The sequence below is a fragment of the Siphateles boraxobius genome, unplaced genomic scaffold, assembly GCF_051911475.1.
Source record: "Siphateles boraxobius isolate OS27281-9 unplaced genomic scaffold, OSU_SipBor_1 61, whole genome shotgun sequence".
In the NCBI taxonomy this organism is placed as follows: Eukaryota; Metazoa; Chordata; class Actinopteri; order Cypriniformes; family Leuciscidae; genus Siphateles; species Siphateles boraxobius.
This window is the reverse complement of record NW_027509188.1, coordinates 11,737,135-11,757,052: the sequence shown is the minus strand read 5'-3', so window position 1 is coordinate 11,757,052 and position 19,918 is coordinate 11,737,135.

The following is a 19,918-nucleotide window of genomic DNA, read 5'->3' as shown; positions in this document are numbered from 1 at the left end:
TGTCACAAGAGTTGGTGTAACTTTTATTGGTAAACACTAAAATGTACCATTGCCAGATGCGTCTATCTGTGTCACTCCACCAAGAGCCTTTTTAAAATGTCAAAGGTCATGGTGGCTACAGTTCTTGTGAGCGTTGCACAAGCCCAAGAACAGACACTCAGTTTGATCAAATGTTTGATGAAGAGCACCACCACTCTAAATCACCTCTCCAAGGCATAGGCATTGGCATGTTTTCCACTTTTCCTTTAGACTAAATGCATTTAGTTTGCTTGGGCATTGTCTGTTTAATTAATTAATTAATTGCTCTGTGGGTTAAGAGACCATTGCAGTGTCGGGTTTCGTCTTCTACTCTATCAGCCATCTCTGATCACTTGAAATTGTGTAGACCAAGGCTGCGTTCCAGTCCAAAATTGACATGCCCTTCACCCGCTAACTTCCCTCCGTCTCGTTCACTCGGATGTGCGTCATTGCTTACGTTGCACGAGTGTCCACTTCTGGCGGAAACTACAATGGGCTGAACTGGAACGTCCTAAGCCCTTGATCACCTGGAATCAGCTGTGGAGTTGATTTATTATTTACAATTTTTTTCCCTTTAAGAATTTGTTTAATGCAGCATCCAAAATGTATATAGGTGTGTTTGGGTTGTTTTATATAAAAAAAAATCGAATTAACATATCATAGAGTTGTTTGTGGTGATGGTGATTAGACGAGATCTGCAGTGACGTCACAATCGTGTTGCATTGTGGTATATGGAGCTGCCTGAAGTGTACATATGAAGTAGACACGCTCCCTCGATCAAAATCGAGGGAATGAGGGTCTGTCCATATAAACTTCCCTCGTCCACTTCATGAAGTGGAACGCACTTCAAAATGGCGGCAGGGATTCCCCCGAGGGGAAGTGCTTCAAAATGGCGGCAGGGATTCCCCCGAGGGGAAGTGCTTAGGGAAGTTCGCAAGTGCATGTCTAAAAGTGGACTGGAACGCAGCACAAGCTTACCTCTGAGCTTCTCCAGAAAGCCACGTTCTTTTACCAAGTAGAGCCAATGGAAGGCTACAGTTTTTATTATATACAGGGCCTGTTGTGCTTTTGCTATGAGCAATGTTATGAGAATACTTTTGTCTCCCATGTGTAGAGAATTCTATGTGTATGCCCAAAAATTATTAAGATGTTTTGTTACCAACTTTGAGAAGATATATGGGACAACATTTCTGGTTAACAATACACACAGTCTTTTACATTTAGCAGATGATGGTAAAAAGTATGGCCCTCTGGATTCAGTTTCATGTTTTCCATTTGAGAATTACTTGGGACAATTGATAAAAAATGGTGAGAAGACCACAGAATCCTGTGAAACAAATTGTCAGGCGTGTTGATTCTACATCTCTTGGAGTCTGTTTGCTATCAAAACTGTCTGGTCAGCTTTCCAGTGCTCCAGTGACAGACTTCACTAAACTGCTGCTTTTATTGCCTCTACACATTACATGATTTATTGAACTCTGCAGGGTGTCCTCGTTCAGTGATGTGGGGTTTGTGGATGAGGTTGACCCTGATGGCGGCAAAAAAATTAACAAAATTCCATTCGAGTGGCTCAAGGGCACAGAGAGAAAAGTATGCTGGTGGCCACCAGCCTCACTGGCCAATGTAAAGAAGGCTGTGAGCAACTGGATAGTGTGTAATGTGCATGTAATGGGAAATGAAGGTAACTGATTTTCCTCTTTTATTAAATATAGTAGAATAAATACTGCCATACTTTGCTTTCGTTAATTAGTTATTTGACCCTTGAACTCTTTAGGTTTGTGTTAATTTCTTTACATCTTTGTTTTCCAAAGTAATACATAAAGGGCTGATATAACTATAGGTTTTCACTCCTACCAAGCAGGATCACACCAGGCCTGAAACAGTTTATTAATGATGATTTTTGCTTGCATTGATAGACATCTTTAAAAAGAGCAGCTAAACCTCCGCTTCTTCTGACAGCTCTGCAGACACTCGTAAAAGTAAAGTTAGGAGGGGATGTTTCATTGAGGACCGTTGCACTGCAGCTGTCTTCTAGCCAAGTTTCATTTAGCAACATAAAATCCAGGTTGTATGTGGTTATTAAGTCGTTGACTATGTAAGGTCCACCCATTGGCCCAACACCGGAATCCAATGGTATGGTCGAAGGAATAATGCGTGTATGTCTTTTCAGCGATCCAGTGAAGTTCACTTAATTTATTGGAATTTAGTTTAAATAATACTTTAGCTCTACGCTTAATCTGACTCCAATTTCAAATGTTAATCAAATTTAGATTGTGTTTCTTATTAGAAAACAGTCATAAATACTGATTATGAGTTAATTTAGATCTTTGATTATTCTGGCCATTTCATAATTTCAAATATTCGTTCATTAAGGACCTGGTGTCGCTTTGAGACGTCACGTCGCGAGTGTGCGCTCACGATCACAAACTAGCCAGTCCTAAAATAGTCAGAGGGTGCAGTGCAAACTATCTTACCCTACGCGGCCGCTCACTGCTGACTCATAGGTGTAATTTTTCTCAATAGTTGCAGCGTACAACATGCTAAGTTAGGAGATAGTCAGGAATCAGAAGGTCTAATGATGTGCCCCATGCTCCATTCATTAGTACCTTAGGTGTGATCTATCCTGGACAGAGATTTGCGGGAACAACAGACTACACATAATCTACTAGAAATAATGATTCCAGAAAACTTCAGAATAATCAAGGTTAACATTTATTTTTGTCAGGAAAAATGTACCGTGCCAATTTCACAAGTAAATGATTAAAAGCCAATTCAGAAATAATAAATGCATGACATCAATTACTCAAAGATGATTCTAAAAGTAAGCAATGCATTCCTGACAGAGACACACAGTAGTGTGTGAGAGCTTTCCAAGGGGATAACACTGACACATTACTGCATGGGGGTTTTCCTGGTTACAGGTCCCACAGATTGCTCTGTTACCTAGCCTTAAATACCCAGACCAGAAAAAGGGTTGTACCAATATTTTTCCAGTGTGTTTTGGGTCAGTTCCTGTACCCCAGGGGGTAGCACCTGGTCTCGGGGGAGAGGGGAGATGTCTTGAAGAAACATCACCCAAAGAGGAACACAGGATTCTCCTAAGTCCTCAATCCTTCTCATATTACCAATGACTGCAATAAAATTAAGACCATTTTACCAATCACACCGAGACACTTAAAATGATACCAAACACGAAAAGGAAAAACAATAGATTCCCAAGATACATCATATATGATATATAAGCATTCTTAGTGAACTTTTGGTGACTTGACTCAGGGGGAGAGGGAGAGGGGGATGCAGAGATAAGATAGGAGAAACGTTTGGACAAGACAATGTCCTGTGCTCTGTCTTTGCGATCTTCTGTCCAGGGTGCGTTTTATTGCTTTATGGTGAGTTTTATCTCAGCTTTTGTCTTAGCAGGAAAATCGGTTCTTACAGACGACCCCTGGCCCCTTGGGACAGATTCAAATCAGACCTAAGGGGACATTTTTGGACATTTTCCCGTTTCCACATTCTCAGTGAAGTCGATGGGTGCAGGAATCAAGTAGTCACCTGAAATAACAGCATTAAGACAGGTTGAACATTAAAAGGAAAACACTGCAGAATACACCTCTGTGACACAGTCCCTTTAGGTGTAGGCGTACTGTGCTGAGTGGATGCTGCAGCAGCTGGACGGGGTGTCCCATGATCCTCTTGGCCGGGTTTGCTTTCACCTGCACTTGGTTGCAGTGGTATCCAGTCTGTGGAATGACTCGTTGTATCAAGTCTGTTTGCGTTGGTCAGCATGATCAGAAAGTGTCAGTGGAAAGTGTCATTTTAACGCTCTGAGGAAACATCCGTGTCCTCCCTAGGATGTTTTAACTGACCCTTTGAGGTCCTCGTTCACCTTCAAGCAGAAGGTTTTGTTTGCCGGGCAGGGCAGAACTCCATCATTGAAGGAATCTTTTCACTGATGACACTCCATTGCGTGTAAGACACCTGAACAACTTCTGAATGACCATGCAATAATTGAATACTGATGTATGTGTGGTCATGAGAAAAAGTTATTGGATAAACACAAGAACACAATATAACAAGACATGATGTACTCAAAAGTGCGAAAGACAAAAGTCAGAAGTGCGAGTGGTAAATGAGGTCTCTTTTTCAGAATCATATATTTATTGACCAGGTCTCATTTGATCACCAAATTCTTCACTACCACAGTGATCTGGCAGTGGAATTTAGACTTGGTCTGGATAAATTAAGAAAGGGCAGCAGAAAGTCCGTATAACTATATTTACCAGCAGTATGCATAATTGAAGTATATCACATAATTAAACATGGAAATACACAATTTCATAATGATAAAATTGTCTATATTAGCTATTTTAAGTGCAAATCATTAATGAAACCTAAGGTTTTAATATGTTCAATTTAGAGAATAAAATGTACAGAAACATAGATTTAAACTTTGTAGCTTAACTTTTGCAATCATCCTCTGTGCATTTGATGTACAGGCTATGTCACACTCAATAATGCAGATCTGACTGGGAATTGTATAGTTGACCATTAGAAATGGCTGCATTTTAGATCTGTTTAGATCATTTTTTATTGTCATTAGTCATTTGTAGAAAACCAGGGGGCCCTCCTGGTTTGCAACAACGCTAATGACTGGACATAATAAACATTTTGTCCAAAGACCAGTTGTATTGATACTTAGGTCTCAATTAGATTTTATCTGTGGAATTTTAACTTATTGATGTGTGACCATAGCCATGCCCATTATGCACATCAGTGTTTACATTCAGGAAAATTCTTGAAAGGAAATTATTAAAATAATTTCCCTGGTCCTATATGTATGAAGGTGAATTTTGTATTATAGATTTGCATGATGTGAATAATTTTGGCCTGGATAGTCTTATGATCTATGCCAGGAAGAGATGTTCTAAAGGGTTGTGGTACTGATAGTGTTTATTGTGTATGTTTGTATATAGGATGGGTGGTGTCTATCCTACCATAATCTGTGTTGCATAATTTAGTTCCGGTGCTAATCCGGGAGGCCACATACAGTAGCTACTTCTGTAGTGTTATGAGGTGTGAGCGGCCCCTTGAAGTTTCTCCACCCCCATCTCCTACATGTAAAGTTGTGTGTCCTGCTTGATGCAGGCTTGACCAGACCCTTGCAGAATCTGGTTCTGAAGAACGGCAGTTGTCACCCTGTAAAGGAGATAGACCTAGAGAGGAAAACACAGTTAATCTTAAGCCTTTAAACAAATTGCATTGAGATAGATGGTCTATCACAATATTTGTTTGATGGCCTTAACCAGAAAGTTGTTACTGGTGGCTTTGATCTGTTAAGATTTTATGCCATTTGGAGAAAATTTGTTTTAGTTTACAAAGACATGTGTCATTATCATGATCCTGTTTTTGCAAAGAACAGATCAATTAAACTGTGTGATAATGGTCAGATCTGACTACCATTGCAGTTAAACTCATACAGTCTGCTGTGTTGTGTTTATTTACACTAGCCAGATCTGTGTTCAGAGCAATTAGATCACCAGTGGTGCTCTGTTTGTTTGTTTGTTTGTTTAGCCTTTGGAATTTATGGTGCCATTCAAACTCTTGACCATGTGGATCTCTGTGGTCCATACTGTAGATTCTCTGCCTGATGTTTACATTTCACACAACTTTCCTTACATGTCCAGTAAAATACCTTATTTGATCAGATCCCATGTGAGCTGACACTCCTAGAGAGGAGTTAAACACTTGCACCACTTTGTTTGTGGTTTTTGTTGCAAGAGAAAATTAAAACTTGTACCTCCCCTTGTTGTTGGGGTGAAGATATATTCGATGAAATTTAAATCCTCCTGTGAATTTGGACGCATTCAAGACATGGCAATCGGGTTGATAATTTTAGTTGGTATATACTGGGCATTGTAATTTTTCTCATTGAAGATTCTTGCACAAATAGAAGGTAAATAAGTTCTTTCTCATTCATTCTTCTCTTCAGTTTCCTTCCTTACCAATACTTTCTCTAACCATCTATTATCTCCTTCCTCCCAACACTAGAAGTGTTCCTGACTTCTTGCTCCCTACATGCACATACCATCTCTCTACATTCTGATTCTTTTCATTCTCCGTCAACATCTTCTCCTCTTCTAAACCAATGCTGAATCATCAAGAGACTAAAGCCATTCCTGGCCATTATAATATAATATATATCACAATCTGGTCATAATATAAATTATATTATATAAAATTGTATAAATCAAACAAATTTCATTTACTGGTCTCTGGGGTCTCTACTGAGTAGATGTCCAGGCTGACTTGTTATTATCTCCCTGATCTTTTAGAAGCCATTTGGCCCTGCAGCTCCAGCTGTGCTGGCATGAGCATTGTGTGGACAGCAACAAACTAAACTGGAAACCAGTTATAGCTGCTTTGATGCTGTGAACATTAAATGTACTGCAAGCACTGAGAAACATGGGTCAAATAATTGCTCACTTCAAAGATTTCTGTGTCTACAATATAGAATTGGACACAGTTATCTTGTTTTAGGCTGAGATGTTATCAATTGCATTCTTTTAAGAATCTATTTGAATATGAAAAAAGGGTTGGGCAAACAGGTCTGATGGAGGGCGCCAAGATTGTTTTTTGGTTTGTTAGTTTTGTCTGTCTCTTTTGAGACATCGAAAACATACAAGAGTGCAGTGATTGCAAAGTCTGATATAAGACCAAATTAAAAGCTATGTTTTATAAGACTGAGTCTTAAATGGTGTTGTTTAAACCATATTCTGGGACATCAGTCATGAACTTTTTAGCACTATTGAAAGATTTTCGAAGAACAGCAATTAATTTGAGGTACTTCATATTGTGCTTTGTCTCAATTCTCTTATGAGACAACGACAAGCTGCACATGTGCTCTGAAACTATCAGGCCTGGCTACAAGCCTCTTAGTGACACAATAATTGTCATTATATGCATCAGTTTTAAACGACAAATATCTCAGAATTTAAGTTTTTAGTTTAAACTTTACAGCCCTTTGTTGAGTACCAGAATAAAATTTGAATGAAGTTATTCCAATTTAGGTTACATCACTTGTTGCGTGGGCAAACAAGGAGGTATTTAAAGTTAAAGCAAGGGAATATAATTTCTCATCTACACTGCCGCTATCATGTCCCTGGCATGTGGTTTTATCTAATTCTCAAGCCCCACCGGATTTTGCGCTCTCCGGTCTAACTGGGTATGCCGACCCATTCTATAAATGTGTCTATATGAGGTGTGTCTGAATTTTCCCTCAACACTTTTAAAAAGGCAAAAATAATTGACTTACCACAATGGCTGAAGAAAGAGAAGGAGATCCCAATATTTCGCTGAAAAGACACTCACAATCTGGAGAATCACGTCGGGGTCACCAATTTGTAAGGTCCACCCATTGGCCCAACACCGGAATCCAATGGTATGGTCGAAGGAATAATGCGTGTATGTCTTTTCAGCGATCCAGTGAAGTTCACTTAATTTATTGGAATTTAGTTTAAATAATACTTTAGCTCTACGCTTAATCTGACTCCAATTTCAAATGTTAATCAAATTTAGATTGTGTTTCTTATTAGAAAACAGTCATAAATACTGATTATGAGTTAATTTAGATCTTTGATTATTCTGGCCATTTCATAATTTCAAATATTCGTTCATTAAGGACCTGGTGTCGCTTTGAGACGTCACGTCGCGAGTGTGCGCTCACGATCACAAACTAGCCAGTCCTAAAATAGTCAGAGGGTGCAGTGCAAACTATCTTACCCTACGCGGCCGCTCACTGCTGACTCATAGGTGTAATTTTTCTCAATAGTTGCAGCGTACAACATGCTAAGTTAGGAGATAGTCAGGAATCAGAAGGTCTAATGATGTGCCCCATGCTCCATTCATTAGTGCCTTAGGTGTGATCTATCCTGGACAGAGATTTGCGGGAACAACAGACTACACATAATCTACTAGAAATAATGATTCCAGAAAACTTCAGAATAATCAAGGTTAACATTTATTTTTGTCAGGAAAAATGTACCGTGCCAATTTCACAAGTAAATGATTAAAAGCCAATTCAGAAATAATAAATGCATGACATCAATTACTCAAAGATGATTCTAAAAGTAAGCAATGCATTCCTGACAGAGACACACAGTAGTGTGTGAGAGCTTTCCAAGGGGATAACACTGACACATTACTGCATGGGGGTTTTCCTGGTTACAGGTCCCACAGATTGCTCTGTTACCTAGCCTTAAATACCCAGACCAGAAAAAGGGTTGTACCAATATTTTTCCAGTGTGTTTTGGGTCAGTTCCTGTACCCCAGGGGGTAGCACCTGGTCTCGGGGGAGAGGGGAGATGTCTTGAAGAAACATCACCCAAAGAGGAACACAGGATTCTCCTAAGTCCTCAATCCTTCTCATATTACCAATGACTGCAATGAAATTAAGACCATTTTACCAATCGCACCGAGACACTTAAAATGATACCAAACACGAAAAGGAAAAACAATAGATTCCCAAGATACATCATATATGATATATAAGCATTCTTAGTGAACTTTTGGTGACTTGACTCAGGGGGAGAGGGAGAGGGGGATGCAGAGATAAGATAGGAGAAACGTTTGGACAAGACAATGTCCTGTGCTCTGTCTTTGCGATCTTCTGTCCAGGGTGCGTTTTATTGCTTTATGGTGAGTTTTATCTCAGCTTTTGTCTTAGCAGGAAAATCGGTTCTTACAACTATAAGTGATTTATTTTTAATTGAGCGGATGTTTAAAAGTGCTAACTTAACAGTCTTACTTTTTGTCCCCACAGCAATCTTAGTTTGGCGTGTAATAGGCACCAGATTAGATGGGTTTGCTGTACGGCTTTTGAAGGCCTTAGACTTTCTATCATGTAACTGAACCGCAATAGAGAAAGATACAGGCACACTGGGTTCCCGCTTGTTCTGTAAACATTTGAGAAAGTTACTGTTATCATAGCGGGGACCCGACACATATCACTGAGAGCTGGTATCAGTTGTTTTTGGTTCACCTCGAGCCGCTGGAGGGGGGTGTGGGCCCTGGCGCTGTGGCAGAGGCCGAAGAGCTCTCACAGGGGGAGGGGGAGGGCGAGCTGGGCCCGTAGGCTTTGGTGGTTGCATGGTCTGCCTTTTTGTGGTTGATATCTGGGGGCTTGCAGCAAAAGAGTGGGATAGTCTGGTTCCAGCATACACCAGTTGTTCCATTTTCTCTGAGAAGCACAGAAGTGGAGATGCTTGTGAGAGGGATAACGTTTCCGATGAGAGCGTCTGTTGCTCTGGTGTTATCGGAGGCTGTAATATGCTGTCCTGGTTTCCCTGGCTGTTTTCCAGGAAGTCATCATTGGGTGCTGAATCTTGGAGCAGTAGTAATTTGTCAATATTATTAGCAAAATGTACAATTGATAAAATGGACATTAATCATGAATGCATAATCCTATACTTAATTTTGTTAATAGCTGAAAGCATGGTGTAAAAACAAGCAGCTTATTGAGTTTATGAGTAGCAGACACATTTTGGATAATGTATCAATATTTCTGGATAATGTATTTAAAATGTAACAGGGAAAGTATGTGTTGGTTCAGTTAATGGACACCATTTCATTTTCTTGTTAATGGTTAAATCACATTTGCGTTACTAGTGCATTTAGTTCTGCATAGAAAGTACAGTTTATTATTGTCTGATATATGAGCCATGAGCCATTATTTGAGTTTTTGATGTACATTTGGAACAATTTCTCTACAATGAATGATGTTAAATTTTTTGTTATCATACAAGCAGTGGATAATCCAATCCCAAATAAATGTGAAAGTGACCTGAATTGCAGGTTTTGTGGCCAGCCTCCAGATACATATTGCAACTTGCTGTTCCACAGACAATGCTCTTCTAAATCTGGTGATATGTCTTTCAAGATTTGGCCTGAGGATATCACATAGCTGCATGAATGTGGTCCTCTTCATCCTAAAATTATTGTGCCATTCGTAGTCTGTCCAGCTGGTTAGGACATGCTCCTACCAGATCGATGACGGATCCAAATTCTCCTATGACATGATAGAAAATAAAGCATTACATGATCTATTCTATAAACAAGAATGTAGAATCATATGTAAGCTCATTTATTAAATTATGTATTATAATATCAGTACATATTATTTTACATTTCATCAAAGTGAAAACTAAACACAAGTAAACATCAAAACAGTTCCTAAAAAAGTTCCTATCCTAACACTTAACGCTACAAAATATTTGATAAACGTTAGCTCTTTCGTGTGTGCTTGTGTGTATTCACTTACCTTGACGAAAAGCGGGATTGACACACTGCAAGCAGAGAGATGATTTCTGCTTGCCTCCGCAAAAAATTGTCTTCGGCGGACAGCCCGCTGTCTTTGGAATGATTTCAGTATTTTTGCAGCAGACAGACGCAAATGTGTTTCTGTATCTTGATGTTGAAAACAAAAGCAAAGGTTCAAAAAAAGAAGAACAAATATGAACCGAGCAAGTCTATCCATTTTGATGACTTTTCATTTAGTGGTTACCAAGCAACAACAGTGTGAAAGCGGCCTAAAATTTTGAGTAAACTATCAATTTGAGTTTCTGTCTCATCCGGTCCTTCTCTTTCATATTTGGTTTTCTCTTTTTGTTTTCCTGTTATGCTGTTTTTGGTGAAACCTACCGCTATCTGCATTAACAAATAACGTGTCCATGGCAGCAATCAACTTTTATGACAAAAACTGGCTTGCTGTTTGAGGGATTATAAACAACACCCTTAAATTACTCCCTTAACTGAGGGGAAATCACACCTTCAGTCTCTTAAGGTGCTTTATGCAACCGGGCACAGATCATCCGATAGACCTCTTGTCAAAACAGGGCAACGAGTACACAAAAGAACAGAGGGAGTTTGCTCTCACTCTTCACTTACTGTTGTAATGTTTGTGCAAGTCAATAAAGAGTGTTAGAAATGGAAATGAAATGGTCCAAACGAAAAGTGCCCCAAATCTTGGTCTTTTATTATGAATAGATAATACAATACACCGGCGCCGGCTGGAGTAGAAGCTCGACCCAATATCCTTTGTCTATGGTGTATATTATAAGTCTAAACGGGAGTAATACCAAATCTATCAAATAAAACTACACATTACATCATAGATATCATATAGACATTATATAACAGCTTTCTTTATATGGGCAGTATCCTGTTAGATTTCCAACAGATCCTGGGGATCCCAGAAGCTTTTCAAACACACAATGTATAGAAAGAACGAACATTCAAAGGAGGGGGCTATTCCAACCTCCATTAATGAATACCAGATGTTTAGCTTACACAAAAGGAAAAGAATGTGCAGACATGGCTGTTGTGCTGGCTAGAATAAATATTGTATATAGCCTGTTATATTGTATGCTGAAGGACAAAGATATTCTAACAAAGAGACATTGCTGTAAGCCAGAATTCACTTTTCTGAACTGTTCTGCGCATGTCAGTAACTTGTGCAGCGCGCTCTCTTTTTCCCGCGCACATGTACCATTTCTTAAAGGGCTAGTGCCCTAAACAGAACATAACATTTTCCCCCTTTTTTTTCTTTTTTCTATTTAACCATCTCCTGTGAACATTGTAGCATTAACCACATCAAAACCACCCTTAAAGGATAACATTTAATCTTAGCTGTTACTTTACCCCTATCAATAACTGGATAAATAGCTTAATGTTCAGTACTTATACATTTCTCTTTTGTACTCATATACTTTAAGTCACAAAGTCTTTCATCCATGAAGGAGGGTTCCTTTGTCTAATGGTTCTTGTGTCTGTATTAATGGTTCTTGTGTCAGTAATAATGGGTTGAATTTTTTTTCACTGGTGATGAAACATTTCCTTCGTTGTCCTGCTCGTTTTTGAGTAGTTTTGAATTGTACTGCACTCACGGGTTTGGGTTCTCCTTCCAACATAGTCTTTGCCTCAGCGCTGGCAGTTTCAATTTGCCTGGCAATGTCCAGGGCTTTTTCAAGAGTCAAATCGGATTCAAGCAGTAGCCTCTCTCGAATACGCGGTACAGGTGTCTTCTCGATCAGTTGATCGCCCAACATTTCATTTTCAAATGTACCAAATGCACAAGTAGCAACTAGCTCGCGAAGAGCAGCTATGTAATGATCCGTTGACTTACCCACATGTTGAGCTCATTGTCTGAACTGGTACCTTTCTGCTACCACATTAACCTTGGGTTGAAAGAAGGTTGTCAATGCAGTCACAGTCCCGCTGTATTAATTGTGTTCAAGTGGCAGTGTATTGTACAGGCGTTGTCCTTCCGCGCCTAAGCAGTGGATTAGTAACACTTTTTTCTGCTCATCCGGAAAATTGTCACCTGTAAATAATTGTCAAATTGCCGCTTCCAAATTGCGGCTTATTTGAGGAAGTCTCTCCATCTCCACCTCCCACATCCACATACATTACAGAAGTATTCTTCATTTAAATTGATTCATTTGATTGTACAAAATAGTTTAATACATTAATTTACATTTTTTTTATTTTACAAAGGTGGATGAGTTCTGTAGATTCCAAGCCTGGCCTCAACTTGATGTTGGACATGTTGAAAAGATGACAAGAGGAAGACCCAGCTAAATAATGATGTGTGACTCTCATGTTGGATGCCATGGCTATCAAAAAACATGTTCAGTACAATCCTCACACACAGAAAATCTCTGGATTTGTGGATATGCTGTGTAACGATACCCTCATGTCACAATTCGATACATATCACGATAATGAACCACGATACGATATTATTGCGATATTCCAAGACATATGATAAAAGATTAACAAAAAATGTACAATTGATTAAAATGCTAAATTTAATATTACATTTTGTGTGTAAATGAATAGGCTTGGAGTTGATGCTGAAAACCCAATGCACAGGACAATAGAGACACCAGAATATGCTTGTAATCTGTCACTGACTAGATATAATTAAAATAATGTAGGACACCTTTTACTGGTAACAAGACATTTGGCATTATCAGGAGCCACAAATATTCCCATTATTATACATTATATTCAACATTATATATAGCATTTCAATGTAGTACTGACACTAATACTCTGAAAACTTGAAATTATTTCTAACAGAGTAATTTTTATTTTGGATTTTCCATATAGTCACAAAATTCTGTGATGAAAATATATAATCCATAATATCAATTCAAAGAAAATCTTCTGCATTTCCATTGTAGTACACAGGTGCATGTCAAGTAACAAACCTGACAGATATCCTTTACGGTTGGTGCTTCCCCTAAACCAGTATCCAACATCCACACTCAGGTCCTCTGAATCAAATTACATATTCATTACAATCCAGCACAGCAAACTATTTTACATGGCATTAAACAGCTACTGTAAGTTATGGAAAGCAGACATTATCAAACTTACATCCAAAAACCTCTGTCCAGCATGTTTGGCCGTGTTGTGGATGATGTAGCAGGGGCAACCATGAATGTAAATGTTTCCATTTTCATTGAGTGCTCTTGATGATATATAATTTTTTGCTCCCGTGTTGACAGGTGCGTTGTCAATGGACAGACTTACACAGTTACCCCATGTAATAGCATTTTTCTGCAAAACCTCATTCATCTTTTGAAAGATTACTTAAGCTGTGCCACAGCTACGGCCACTGTTGGTGCACATATCTAGAAACCTATGGACAACTTTGTTAGTGTCACTGTCATATATCCGCACAGTGAGTGGATTCATTTTATCTCGACCTGCAAAGACAAGGTGCATGTTTTACATAATTAAAGTCACACATCTGTATGAAATTAAGTGTGTGTGTGTGTGTTCTAGGAATGGGTGCCAGAAAATATAAAAAAAACCAACAACAAATATACTGTTTACAATATCTGTCAAAGTTATACCTGTATCGTTTGACCCATCTGTGATCAATGTAAAAGGATTTTCCATCATTTTCATCACCAATTCATTTCTAAAATATGGTGGCACTGCTCCATTGATAATGCACTCTGTTTTAATGCTCGCACACTTAAAATCCTGTGCTGTGGTCGAATCTTTAAAGCACTCCTTTAAAGGTCCCATATAATGCAAAATTCACTTTTGTATGCTGTTTGGACATACATGTGTGTTGGCAGTGTGTGTACACAACCACCCAATAGTGATAAAAATCCACTCACTCCTTTTTTATTAATCCCCATAAATCATCAGCCGTGTCTCCCATCGACCTGTTTTCAGAATACTGTTTTAGTGACATCACTAAGTACAGGCCCCGCCCACGAGTGTTGACAGACACTGCCGTTCTAACATAGACCCGCCCTGATCGAGTTCACAGCGGCTGCACTGACGAGAATGTCTCCCAGCATTGTAGGTGTTGTGTGGCTGGATGTATTAATCCACATAGTTCTCTCTAATTACCCCCGAAATCTGAGGCAGCCGCTGAAGACGAGGTGGAATTTTTTTTTTTTTAAAGAAAATGCTCCCTCAACTCTACCGAAATTCGTGTATGTACTTGCGCACTTCTTATATCTTACTGTTTACTCAGCTCTTACGGTGAGTTTCTGAAGTAAAACTGACGCTTCATCTTTTGTGTTATGTACAATAAACTTTATTAAACTCATCAGTATATGTTTGATTATCATTCGGACCTGGTCCGAAACAGCAGACTTGTAGGCTATTAATAGTGGATACATACAAGCAGATGACAAATACGTTATAACCGTAATTAAACTACTAAACTATACCTGTTCCATCTCTATACAGCACTCTGACTCTGTAGGCATTATTGTCCGACTCCGGGTCGAAATGAACACCGTTACTGAGAGTTTCTGATATTATTATGATCATTCTGTGAGATCCGCGAGCTCTTGAAGCTCCGCCCCCTGTGCCGTGCTCATTTGCATTTAAAGGGCACACACTAAAACAGCGCGTTTTTCTGAGCACCACAAAATGACAATTAAAACACGCTGTAAAAAATGATCTGTTGGGTATTTTGAGCTAAAAATTCACATACACACTCTGGGGACATCAGAGACTTATTTTACATCTTATGAAAAGGGGCATAATACAAGGGGCATAATACAAGGGGCATACAACCTACAATGTTAACAAAATTCAGCTAACATTACTGCCAGTCTTTTGGTTTTCATATGTACCATGTACCTTGCTCTCTTGTTCTGTTATGCCACCAACAGAAGCTGGAGTATAAAACTTTGCAATCCTACTTGCTGACTGAAGTGCCTGTTCTTTGGACTGATGCCGTTTGCTTTTAACATGCCTGTTGACATCAGTCACACCTTGATGGGCACATGAATTCTCCTGTCTGCAAACAGAGCACCAGTAATAGGAGCTGCTAGTGCCTTTAGTGATAAATGGCCATTTGGTTGTCCACTCATTTTTGAATGTACACCTATAAGTGGCTGCTCCACAAGCTTTTATCTTCCCTGTCCTGTCCACTGACTCTTCCACTGTCTCCTGTGTGCTCTCTTCCACTGTCTCTCCTACTGTCTCACTTGGTGTCTTCTCCACCGTCTCTGCCACCACCTCTTCCACCGTCTCCTCCTCTAATCTGGCAACCTTTTTAGGGGGCGTACCCCTTTGGTGCCCAGAATGATAAAATATCTTTTTGCTGACATCTTTGAAAAATACAAATGCAATGGCAATGATTAATGTATGTTTTGACAGGATATAAAAATATTACACAGAGCACTCTGCTTTAATACATGTAGCCTTAATGTAACTAAAAAGACTATTAATACTGTATAATATATAATTTAAAATAAAATGAAGAAATACGTCTTCATTCCTTCCCATACACGCTAACATTTCCCTTAGTTTGACTGCATCAATAATAATGTATACGATGGGCTATATATTAAATGTTCTAGCCTAAAAATGTTAGACAAGCTTTCTTCCAACTTACCTACTCCATCATGATGTGTGTTCGCGCGATGTTGTTGGCTACCTAGTAACGAACGTACGGTGGCCGAGAATGTTCCGTCAACTTCTGTGTGTTCGCACATCTATGTTGCATAGTACCGAAAGCAATCTGGCCGAGATACGTGCTGGCGGCAGGAAACTTCACTTTGTGTGCCTGCGCCTCGTATACAACGTTATATATAAAGCTTGCAGGACAACTTGGTTGGCATTGCCTTTTCAGCGTGAGAAATACACAGTGTGGCGTGTAAGCGTGTGAACTGGTTGAATTGCGTGTGTCTCACGGCCAATGCGTGAGACTTGAGAACCCTGCTATTGTGTTAACATTTTATTGACAAAAATGCATTAGAACACGTTCATCTCGAAGACGAGTTCATTCAGAATCAGCTTCATATAGCAGGTTGGCTGATTCGATTTCCTTCTCATTCATTCCCGGAGCGTCACAGCGCATTTCTCTGTTGAGGCCGGGCCTTCATTGACTTCAGTGGCGCTGCTTTGAACAGTTTTTTTTCAGTGCTTCGAAACTAGACGGTCCTTGGATAAATCTGGACTGGGCTGGACTCCGGGCTTCTGCGTGATGATTGGAGGGTCTGTCCAAAGACTGCACCTACTTTTGATTGACAGCGATTTTGTACAATAAAAAGTCGCTGACGCGGAAGCTGTTCGAGCTCAGTCCCATCCCGGATTTTGTGTACTCGAAAGACAAACTGCTGTAACGTATTTCTTGGTATTTGCTTGGCTAAATTGCTAGCCAATTTTCATCATACATTTCACAGTTTAACCTAATTCCCACATTTCCCCCGTCGATGTCAGGTGCCTTTGTTTCATGTGCGGGGCGTTGGTGTTTTGGATCACGGCACATCTGTCTAGTTTGGTTTCGGTTTTGTGTCGGGATTCGGACATTCATGCTCCGAGTGTTTTTTTTCTGTTGTGAGCAAAACCGAAACCAAAACACACGTGAACAGAGCGAACACGAAACCACACGTTCACACGACAAGGCAGAACATTATGCATGAGAACGAGCGTTACATTTCACTTTTGAAAAGTGCTTTGTCAGCAGGCTGGAGGGCATGAGTGGTGTGAGGCGGATAGGCCATCATATGCACATTTTTTGGCATTCATCAGTTTTATGAAGTCCAAATTATAGACATGGCTACTGTGGCCATCCAACTGGAGAACATGGGGCCTTGGGTCATCTTGAGGCAGCAGTTCTGTAAACATCTGACTCCACTCCAGGAACAGGTCACTGTTTATCCAGCCGTTGTCAGAGACCCATTTCTGGGCAGGCATAAAGCCACTCACACCTTAGTCGCTTGCCTTTAAAAATGACCCTGAGCAATATGGTGGACACGTTGACGAGTCGCAGCAATGTTCCCAAGTGGTCACTGGGTCTATGTATTTATTATGTCTATGGGAAAACCCCATAACTGTTAAAAGGACAAGATATCACTGAATATTAAAATAGTGATATTGTTTTATGTGTAATATTAAGAAATGTGCATTGTGCAATAAAGAAATACTCAGTTTAATCATTATTTTATATCAGTAAGTATTAATTGATATGTCAATAAATATGGATTTGAAGTATACAATGAGGTTAATGTATTTTAAATAGATTTTGGTATAGGTATTTTTACTAGGGTAGTTATGAATGACAAGGATAAAATATCTGTAGCTGTGTTTTAGTCGTTTAAAATGCATCCTCAATTATCTCATATCTATATTTCACATACAGTGCCTGTGAGCATGAGGAGAACACTGTCATTTGTTCTCCTACTTGAAAGACTTTAGAGGGAGAAGGAGACGGTATTGGGTGCATCCTCTCAACCAGTGAAGGACACAGCAAGGACATGTTTAGCATCTTTTGGCTGAACTGAGGCTGGACAGCCAACGCGATCAAAACTTTAGGATGAGTGTAGAGCAGATGGATGAACTTCTGTCCCTCATTGGTCCTGAACTGACCAGACAATCAACAAATTACAGAGCTGCCATAGAACCCAAGCAGAGACTGGCTGTTGATTGATGTAAGATCATAATGTCATAGACAAGAAATCGAGCCAACTGAAACTCAACAAAAAACAGTAGTTATTTACAATTGAGCCAGTTTTGCTCTGTACTGGCTACAAGTCTCTGTAGTAAGACCCCTCATTGCTCTCGTCTTGGCATTGTGTACCCTGTGAAGGGAAGGTAATTGGCCGAAAGCCTGCTGGCCTGGAATGCCCTCTATTATCCTTAGTGGGGGGATGCCAACCAGCTGCATGTTGTGGGGGGCAGTTTCGTGGTGTTGGGCTTTTTCTAGGTTGTGTAGGGTGATCAAGATATCTATTTTTGCTTGTTGCCTCCTGTCCTTATCCAATCTGTGCAACATTGACACAAGGCTTAGTGCAAAGTGATAAGCTTCATCTAGTTCAGCATCTGGCATGTGTGGTTTTGGAATAGGCTCTTGAAGTAAGGACATCAGCCACTCCCCAATGTCTGTGTTCTGTGACTTCTCCTTTTTTCTTGTGTAGCACGTTCCACTAGTGGTGTGGATGCCCGCTCCCTAAGTATTTCGAGAATAAAGTGGAAATATTTTGAGAATAAAGTCGAAAATCCCCTATTTAGGCTACATAAAAAACGCTTTCATCCAAACCGACTTACAAAAAAGGAACAAAGCACTTCGTCAAATGTCAGTCATAATACAGGTTAGACAATAATAATAAAGGGCTAAGATTATCACAAATAAACACTAAGATTTTGACGCAAATCATTCATATTAAATCGTCTACTCCAATCATTCCCAAAGGCGGGGTCCCGACCCACAAGTGGGTCGCGGGAGATTTTGTATGGGTCGCTAAGTCGAGCACTATTTTTCAGTGTGCTATATATACTCTTGATTAAAATTTATGTAGTTCACCAATTAGCCGCACAAGGGAGCTTGTCGTTTTCTTCTTCTGTTTTTTTTTGTTTTAGTTTTTTTGTTTAGCTGCGCTCTGCACTCGGCAACCAGCCATAAAAAGGATGCTTGGCTAATTAAGAAGAAAAAGCCAGCTAAAGACCAGGCTAACACTGCCAACAGCCAAAATACCGTCCCCGAGGGAGGCCAGCGTGAAAATAGACTAGCTAATGTTAGCAAAGCTACTTCAGGTGAAAAACGCCATAATGATGAAGAATGTGAGGAAAGCGGAACCAGTGGATGCTTTCGTCCAGACGCCGGAGCAGGTACTTCTGAGGATTTGGGAGAAGAGCCTCCAAATAAGAAAAGAAAAACAAGACCAAGGCCATATAAAGACTACTTCCTGAAATATGGTTTTGTTAATTATTCCAAAACGAACCAAGAAGCTCGACCCAGTGTGTTATATGCAGCGAAAAACTCGCAAATGAGAGTTTAAAACCAACTAAACTAAAAAGACATTTGGAAACACTTCACTTCGACTTGGCGAAAGAAACCTAGGGATTTCTTTCAAAGGAAGGCACAGGAGATTGAATAATCAGCTGAGCTTCTCCGTAGAAATGTGATATTAAATGACAAAGCCGAGTTAGCATCATACATGGTTTCTTACCGTGTGGCCAAAGAGAAGCAGCTCATACTGAAGCAGAAAAATTTATTCTGCCTGCCGCAATAGAAATGGTTAGCACGGTTATTGATGAAAAAACCGCACAAAAATTAAAATGCATCCCCCTGAGTAACAATACTGTTTCCCGAAGGATAAATGACATTTCAGACAATCTTGAGAAACAGCTCATAACAAGATTGAAGGCGGCAGGGGAATTTTCAATACAGCTGGATGAAAGCACTGACGTCTCGGACTGCGCAACTTTGTTGGTATACGTAAGGTACGTGTGGGAAACAGAATTTGTGGAGGATTTATTATGTTGCTTGAATATTCCTACTGGAATGAAAGGTGAACAGATATTTTCAGTACTGAACAACTACATGGTTACAGAGTGTGGGTTCAGCTGGGTCAACTGT